General features: G+C 37.2%; 1 protein-coding gene across 1 annotated transcript in view; it reads right to left on the reverse strand.

The window, feature by feature from the left end:
- Window positions 1-416: 416 nt before the first annotated feature.
- The window catches only part of FAM19A2 (family with sequence similarity 19 (chemokine (C-C motif)-like), member A2), a 53,126-nt gene continuing 46,560 nt past the window's right edge, over window positions 417-6,982 (reverse strand). The window contains exon 5 of the mRNA XM_009581117.1: window positions 417-795. The gene's annotated coding sequence lies outside the window, so the exon portion shown is untranslated. The remainder of the gene's footprint in view (window positions 796-6,982) is intronic.

A 6,982-nucleotide genomic window follows, 5' to 3' on the forward strand; every position in this document is an offset into this window, starting at 1 on the left:
AAATGTATACCTTAAAGGTATAAAATGCCTTATAATGGAAATGGTAATTGAGTTTTGACCACTACTTTTTTAACTGCCAAAGAGCTGCAGTAGTTGGTTAGCCTTAGGGAAACATGTCAACCTGACTATACATTCTAATATGACTGATGTATTCAGATAACTATTATTTGTCAACAATAATTATTAACAATGGATATATATTTCCATTCCTATAACAAAAGCAACTTCAAGATGTTGAAATATGTACCTTTGAGAGCTCCAAGATTAGAATACAAATAAAAATGTCTAAAACTGCGCCATGCCAGAGGACAATTTCTGCAACAGAAATTTAATTAAAGCAGTGTGCAGTCCCACCAGCAATCTGAATGGTGGACCAGGGATCATTTTGGAGAGAAGGAACCAATACGTTTTGGAGGTTGACTTCATCAAGATGAAAAGCCACTGGTCTGGAATGGAGAATCCGAAAGATTGCTGCTTTTCTGCACCGTTTGAATATCAACTCTTGTGATTACAGCTGCAAATTCCTCAGCAAGTGCAATTTTACAAGTGTACACAGTTCAATCAGTTGAAAACTTTGTGACACAGAAGTTCAAAATAACTTTCCAGTAGTTTTGATCTCAAGGCTGTTGCTGATTACAAGCCAGGTTCTCGTTGAAACAATTGATTCTGAAGGATACACCCCAGCAATATAAAATTTCACTTCAAGGATTGCCTGGAGGAATTAAATTCCTATGTGTTGTATTTAATGTTATCAGCCTTGAGACTGACTTGATTTGTCTTTAGCTATCGGGTTACCTGTAAAGAAAAAGAAAATCAGAAAATCAAAACTGTACATAGCGAATCTACTTCCGAAGTGCTGGAAACTGAGACTGAAATATAAGATCTCTGTCCAGCAAAGGTCTTTCAATTGTTTTTAAATAAGTGAATAATTCCCAGTGGTAATAGATGGGATTGCTCCCCAACTTAAATTGTGTATTTAAGTGCCTTGTTGGAATTGGACCTGACATGGAGAAATTGAAATGTGACCATATTTTACAATATAATAAAAAAATCTGAAGGTCACAAATTACAAACCCACAAATGTGAAAAGCATTGGTTTCAAGGAAAATTTCTGCATTTTGTCATCTTTTGCAATGTTAGAACATTGAATTACTTGTTGTAACAATGTTACTAACAATGTTAGTAACAACTATGCTTTTAAAATGTTAGCCATTGAGTAAAACAGTGACTGATATTGGACATGTATTCTTCTGTTCTTTGCATGCTACTTTAAAATGCAATGTCCTGTTAAGGGCTAAATGCATCTTAGCAAGCAATAATCACTTTGTGGAGAAACAGGACAAAAATCATGCATACATAAACAAGAGATAGATATATCCTGTTATTCACAAGGTATAAAATAACTACCAAGGAGATCCTTAGAGTGGTTTCACCCAGCCTAACATGACAAAAGACTGGAACAGAAGGACCAGAGAGAAAGAGTGGGAGACAAAGCATTTCACAGTAATTGAACTTTCCCTGTGTCTGATTTGGATTTTAAACATTAAAAGAAAAAAAAATCCATCATATCAAAGAGACATAACTTTGAGGAATATTTCTGCTGTGTCAGTGGATACAATTAATGATCATGTAACATTTTAATATCAAATTGTGTCAGGGGACAACATCCCAACTCTTGAGGAACAACCCATTGGAATGGTCACAATAACACTTTATGACATCAAGGGGCATATGCTTTTCATTTTGATTATAGAGAGAAGGGTCATGCTCCTTAATGATGAAACATTCTTTTGCCCTCAGCAAAACTGTTTGCATATATCTCTCATCGGCTGTGCAGAGCATGAACGTAGAGCAGAATATTAAAAGGACTGTTCAAGGAGTTCATTACTTCAGTTTGCCTTCTCCACCAAGTTGTTTCTAGGAACTGCACTTAAGAAGGCAATAATAAAATTGTGCTTTGTGATTTTTATGATACATGGGTTTATTTATTACACTATTCTTATTTTGTTTTGTTCTTGCTGTTGGAAACAGCCTCATGTGGCCCCTTCTATAGTGGAAGATTGCCTGAAAAAATAATGAAGAATTAATTTAAAAGTCAGGCAACATATTTCTATGCCCTGCACCAAAGCTCAAAAGGCTGACACAGCATCTTATTGTTATGTATTTTTTGCTTTATTGTAACAAGCTGGAATTCTACTCATGGACCCAGGTGTCACTGAGCTACATAATGTAAAATACACATCTTCTGATCCTATCCACAGGTGGATTTTTATTACCTTCACTTGATATATGTATATACATATATATATATAAAAAAAAACTGTGGTAAATCAACTGATGCAAAGCACACTGAAGACAGATCAAAGGATTTGAGACTCCCAAAGAGGCCATGTAGATGAAGGGTCAAAGCTTCTTAGTTTTCCAAACAACAGAGGAGACCAAAACCAAAGCAGAATCAGCGGACAGTTTCCTCAGAGGCACAACTGGACGGGCACAGTCACTGGAACTCAGCTGAATTCTCTATTTTGCCTACATACCCACAGAGTAGACCTTTGCTGTTAAAAAGAGAGCGTGCCAGCTGACTTTTGAGAGACCGAGTTGACCATGACGCAGCAATGTGCCCTTGCTGCAAAGAAGGCTAACGGTATCCCAGGCTGCATTAGACAAAGTATTGTCAGCAGGTCGAGGGAGGTGATCCTTCACCTCTGCTCCGTACTGGTGAGGCCACATCTGCAGTAGTGTGTCCAGTTTTGGGCTCCCCAGTACAAGACAGACATAGGGCTACTGGAGAGAGTCCAGTAAAAGGCCACTAAGGCCCATAAGGGACTGGAGCATCTTCATATGAGGAAAGGCTGAGAGAGCTGGGACTCTCAGAAGAGGAGGCTCAGGGGGAATCTCATCAATGTGTACAAATACCTGAAGGGAGAGTGCAAAGAAGATGGAGCCAGGCTCTTTTCAAGTGGTGCCCAGTGACAGGACAAGAGGCAATGGGCACAAACTGAAACACAGGAGGTTCCCTCTCAGGAAACACTTTTTTACTATAAAGGTCACTGAGCACTGGCACAGGTTGCCCCAGGAAGTTGCAGAGTCTCCATCCTTGAAGATATTCAAAAGCCATCTGGTCCTGGGCAACCAGCTCTAGGTGGCTCTGCTTGAGCAGGGGAGTTGGACTTCCAGAGGTCCCTTCCAACCTCAACCATTCTGTGATTTATTATTTCTATTACATTCAGTTCTGCCAATGCATGGGCTAAGGTGATATACTGCAGCTAGCAAAAAGCATATTTTCACACATATATGACTGCTCAGTTACATGGCTGTTTGGAAGTGCAAATCTGTTCCCTTCAGTCACAAAGAAACTCAGTAAAATCATAATATGCAGGCCTATCTGTTACCCCCCATCTAGCTCTACAACTGTGTGGTGAAAATATCCCTATAAAAGCAACATACACTGTCACATAGAATAAAAAGATGATATAAAGAAGAAAAAAAATCAGATAGCCATTCAAACCTCTGCTCTATAACAGGTGGCTAATCATATACAAAGGTCATTTTGTTTATACAGACTGCTCAGAAGTCAAGCTGCATATTCCTAGTTTTTACGATTACATGATTGGAGTTTTTAACTGCTTTCCCTTGCCAGAATTTTTATTATTCTGCCTGCCCTCTTTTTTTTTTTCTTCTCTTTTTTTCTGTTAACTTCCAGGTCACACAATGCTCCTCTGAGTAACATGCATAGTGGTCCACATTTGCCTCTACGTAAGAAGGTAATACTTGTTATGTGCAATCACAGACCAGACATTAACATCAATGGAAGTTATTTATCCACACACATTAGGGAGAGAATAGACCTCTCGAATGCTAAAGGCAGTTTCATAAAGAAGCAATGAAATTTTAGCTAATATCTAGTGATGGTACTCCCAGAAATGCTTAATTTTGGACATAGTAAAAGCTATTTGGTTTGAGTGGCTGGGAAGCAAGGTATTGTGCCAAAGGTCTTTATAGGAAAAGGGGGACTGATAGCAGTATGTGTCTGATCTTTAAAATCCTAACAGTAACACACTGAATGTGTGCAAATCAAGTCTAATCAATTTTTCAGTTAATAATTAATATGTATGGAAAATTAACTTTGCTGTTGTTTAACAATACAAATGAAAAAAAGGACATAAAACCTTTAGCATCCTAGGTGTTGATTTGAATTAATTTGTTCATTCTTGGAACATAATTACTTCCTTTATGCTAATATATTTTTTCACATGGTTATTATATCATAGATACAATGCATTAGACTCTCTTCGCTTTCTTGTACTAAATGTGCAATTAAAGTATAATTACTCTGCAGTTGCAGACTTTTTAATTTAAATTAGTGAGTGGCTGCTGTAAATTGGCTGTAATTGTATGTGAACTCACTTGTTTTATTTTAAAACAACAATATATAATTAAATGCAGCTCAAGTTTTCCACGTTTCTTCTGCTCACTAAATGTTCAAAACAGATTCAGTTTTTGGGTAGAACATTTTTGCCAGGTAACCCAGAATGGACCAGAGATGAAAAGACCTCAAATGCAACGCATTAGAAAAGCTACAGCTCAAGAGATTTTCTGGACAGTCTCCATTCCAGTGCTGCTGACAATGGGTGAAAAATGTCCTCACCTGTGAAATCCCCACAGCTGATGAATACAGCAGATACACCATCTATTCCATAAGAATAGATTCCCAGTAAATCCCAGCCTGATACTTTTACTCAAGACTTCCTTCTGCCTTAGAAGAGGAAGGGAGGAAAATCAAGACTATAGGATGTAAAGAATGGCTGAGTGAATATTCTCTGAATAGTAAAGCACTTTTCCTTACTTGCAGGCACTTAAGCATCAAAGTTACAGTATCACAGTTAGGTATAGTACAAATCTTCTGTTTCTTCAGGGAAACAAATGTATCACTAATTATTTGCTAACTACAGAGTAGTTTATACATGCAAATGAGGCATGTAATTAATTATTATTTAATAATGTTAGAAGAAAATAGATAACAATATACGGTATATTGAAATAAGTGTGTGCTGGAACATTTCGTAACACAACTGTGTACATTACTATTTTTTTGACTGGCAGCTCTTTCAGTTTTTTTCTATGTTTATCGCAAACCATACACAAAATCCATATTAAAAACAGACGAGTTTGCAAAGTCAGGCACTTGAAAGTTAGCAGCTTGCCTTTCTGTGGGTGCCCTTGCAACTCCAATTCTATCTCTTTTCCATCGTGCACAGTAAACAACAGAATTTAGTGGGGGAGGACTGTTGGAGGGAAGCCTATTATACTGTTGTCAGGACTATGTATCAATGCAAATGCAAAAAGGGGCAAATTTTTAAGCCAGTGTTTCTTCCCTCCACAAGTGATTCAGCAGTATGATGGACCTTCTCTTCCAGGTTTTTGCCAAAGAATATAAATAAACACAAGAAACTGAAAGAACTTAATACTGGGGTTTTTCTTTTTAATTAGAACTCTTCCATCAACTGTATATGATTGTGTGTGTGGTCATAGCCTGAGTGTCGTTTGAGCATACTTAAGAATCATCAAGCTATCTTTTTTTTTTCCCTGAGATACGTAAGACAGAGAAAGGAATTTTTTTTTTTAAACAGCAATTAATAGCTCACCCTTGAGCTAAGTGGAATTTCATGAGACAAAGAAAAGCCACCTTGGCACCCCTAGCATTCTTCTGTAAAATATTAAAGGCCTGTGGGGAAAAAAAAATGGCATGGGGATTTCTTTAAAAAAAAAAGGGTCTCACAAATACATTTAATGAACAACATGAGATAAGCTAAATACAGGGAATAACACAAGAATCCCTTAAATAAATGCTTGAAGAAAGAGGCCTAAGAAATGGCTTGAAGAAATGCCTGGCTACGGATTGTCCTCCAAGACATGGAGATAAGACAGAGATCTCATACAAAGGCAGCCCTTATTTGTATGCAGTACATTTCCATCCATTTTGTGTCCTTATTTTTATATTCTTTCTTATACTGTACGTAAACAGACCACAAAAAAAATTAATAAAACATGGTCAACAACGTGATTCTTTAGCAAACCTTTCCTAATAAGGAATGGACTTAAAAAAGGCTATATCAGTCATATTTTTCCATGACATAAATAACTTTGTTTTGGTAGTGAAAACCTAACACGAATATTACAATGCAGAAACAGAAGGGGCCATACGACCAGAAACAAACATCTGCCAATGCATTTTTTTCACTTATGCCCTCTGTGAATGAGGTTGAGGTTGGAAATGAATCTTTTGAACAGATGGACACGCACTATTTCCTGGAACTTCAAAATCCATACAGTGTGTTTGCCATGCACTATCATTCATACGTGGCTTATGAAAGCAAACGACAGTTTGCATTGCCACTTGTGCATGTTTATTCACTGAAACAGTTCAACTTGTAAGCTTGGAAGGTGCTTCTGACCTAATACTACTACCTTGTACCAATGATACTCAAAAGTACTTTGCAAATGTTAACAAAGGACAGGCTCACAATTTCCTCACAGCTTGAGAATCCTGTAATTTATTTTCTAAAGAAGTGGGGAAGCTGGACAAAAAAAGCTGTTAAAGGCATTTTTGCAATAGGGCACCTAATGCATACGCACTTAACAGTAGATAGGTGTGGATTTGGGTGTTTATGTTAGAAACTAAGTTTCTGGGTGCACAAGAAACTATTACAAAAGTCTGAGAAATGTTAAGGTGATTCAACCATATTTCAAGGGTATGCTTGATAAAGTAACTGCAGCAGAGAACTATGAGTTAGGAAACAGGCTCTTGTTTCAATCTCGTAGACTGCTATTTGACTTGGGCAAATGACAAAAGGCAAAATTTGAGTGATTTGTGAGCAGTTTGGAAAACAGATATTTAATGATAACTACATGGATTCATTTACCTTCACTGAGGATTACATATTGATAGACTTTTTTCCAAGTCTTCATATGTTTCATTCCT

This window comes from Fulmarus glacialis, unplaced genomic scaffold, assembly GCF_000690835.1.
Source record: "Fulmarus glacialis isolate BGI_N327 unplaced genomic scaffold, ASM69083v1 scaffold15447, whole genome shotgun sequence".
In the NCBI taxonomy this organism is placed as follows: domain Eukaryota; kingdom Metazoa; phylum Chordata; class Aves; order Procellariiformes; family Procellariidae; genus Fulmarus; species Fulmarus glacialis.